This window comes from Sus scrofa, chromosome 5, assembly GCF_000003025.6.
Source record: "Sus scrofa isolate TJ Tabasco breed Duroc chromosome 5, Sscrofa11.1, whole genome shotgun sequence".
Lineage (NCBI taxonomy): Eukaryota > Metazoa > Chordata > Mammalia > Artiodactyla > Suidae > Sus > Sus scrofa.
Genome location: NC_010447.5, coordinates 33,696,300 through 33,698,543, shown reverse-complemented (window position 1 = coordinate 33,698,543; position 2,244 = coordinate 33,696,300). Strand labels below are relative to the sequence as shown.

At 41.2% G+C, this 2,244-nt stretch overlaps 1 pseudogene; it reads right to left on the bottom strand.

Annotated features, from left to right (window-relative positions):
• Positions 730-1,698, bottom strand: LOC106510339 (annotated as a pseudogene).

The following is a 2,244-nucleotide window of genomic DNA, read 5'->3' as shown; positions in this document are numbered from 1 at the left end:
TACATAGAAAACAAAGCAAATAGAAAAATAAGATAATTAGTATTGTGAGAAGTAACATAATGTCTTTTCTATCAAAGGAAATCTTGGTGACTCCATTTTGCTCTGGTTTTGGCTGAAACACCCTCCTGCGACCCCTCCTCTTTACCTTTCCTCCCAGAAACACTTTGTTTCAAATCAGCCAACCGGGAAGAATGTGCGCCCTGACCTGACCCATGGGGATCACCTGCGTTGGGGATAAATAGAGAGGGTCTTTTCTTCTCACGCTTTCTGAGTACGTGCGCCCTTCTGCAGAATAAAGAGCCTTGTCGAGATCTCCTCGTGTTCATGTGTCTCATTTTCCGACACTGACGATCTGAGCCACTCTCCAACAGCATTATAATTATTCTTACGTAAAAGGCAGTGTGATTATAAAACACTATTTGTCTCAGTAGTGAACAATATTTACATGAGCATAACAATGTAAACGTGAACTGAAATAATCAAAATAATCAAAACTGAAATGATCCAAACTCCTAGACTGGGAGGATAGAGGTACAGAGAAAGAGTACCTTTGTTTCATGCTGATTGAGTTTAAGTTGTACCTGAGGGGACTCAGGTGGAAATGTCAAAAAGCTATTGAATGATAAACTAGCGGTACACATTTTTTTTAGCAATCTGCTTGAGCTGTGAACATGGGTACAATTACCAAAGGGGGCAGTGTACAGACCAAGTTGAAGACCCAGAGTAGAACTGTGACCCTTTTTAGAGTTACATGAAAACATTCAACAAAGACGCAATTAAGCAGTTAGAAGGAGAGGTACATGAAACTTCACGGAAGAAAGGGGAAAAGAGGTTCTTCTTCAGAAAGCTGTAATAATATAAAATGTTTCAGAAAGCTCAAGGAAAAATGAACACAATCTCTTGGTCTCCTGGAGAACAGCAGTCAGTCAAATCAGCAAGCATCCTGCAGTGTGCCAGCTGGACCCAGTTTAGATGATCCCAATTTCGTTGGCAACATTCAAGGCCCTGTAGTAAGAAGCCAGTGGAATATATGCCTTCTTCTCCATCAGCCTTGATGAGAGTGTTGACCTTCGCTGCATCAACGTCATAGAGCTTCTTCACAGCCTGTTTGATCTGGTGCTTGTTGACCTTGACCAGCATAATGAACACAGTGTGTGTTGTCGTCTATCTTCTTTATGGCTGACTCGGTGGTCAGGATGACCTTGGCATAGTGGTCAAGTTTGTTTCTTCTGGGTGTGCTCATCCAGGGACTTTTGGGCTGCTTTCTGAGCTGCAGTGTTTTTGGGTCATTGGAAGGTGGATGACACTCAGATCTTCTCTTTTATTGTGGGTGGCGGATGCCTGTCATTGCTGCCTTCTTGGGCTTCAAAGCCTTTGCTTTTGCTCTTGCTTTGGGAAGGTAAGGAGCAGGGATTTCCTTCTTTGCTTTCAGCAACATCTTCACAAAAAGCTAAAGGCTCTCGGTTTTAGTAACAGGAAGTCACTAGTGACTTTCTACAGAAGAGTTTCATTCTAGTGGGGAAGAAGAATTAGGGAGTGGGGTGAGAAGCAGCAAAATGAGAATCTTAAAAATTCCTTGGAGTTCTCTTGTGGCACAATAGGTGAAGAATCCAGCATTGCAGAGGCTTGGGTCACTGCTGTGGTACAGGTTCCATCCCTGGTCTGTGAATTTCCATATGCAAAAGTATCACTCCATGGATCAATTATTTACTGGTTGCAACTGAAAAAAAAAAATGTAACTTAACAGTGGGAAGATCTGGCTGTTGCCTCCTTAATTCAGTAATTAATATTAACATCACCAAAAGTGAGACAGAAGTTATGTGCCTAAAATTTGATGCAATATAAAGTACACAGCACCAGCTAAAAATATTCCCGAGAAAACTGTTTAATTTGAATTGAAATCAGCCTTTACATCTCATCTCCTGTTTACAGAAAACACAGGGGTGGATGAACTCCTAATGACACCAAAAAAGAAACAACCAGACAAATCCAGAAAGTGGGACATTAGATGGGGACAATGGGCCTAGTTTCCTCAACAACTCAATGACCTAAGAAGAGGAAGGGAGCATTGCCGAAATCAAAAGAGAACTAAGCCATTAATTAAGCCAACTAGCAGCCTAAGAAACATGTGGTCTTTAGTTGAATTTGACTTGCGAAAACAACTGTGAAACGTTTTTTGAGAACGTTGGGAAAAATCTGAATATGCTCTGTTACATTAACTGAAGGCATTATTATTGGTTTGTT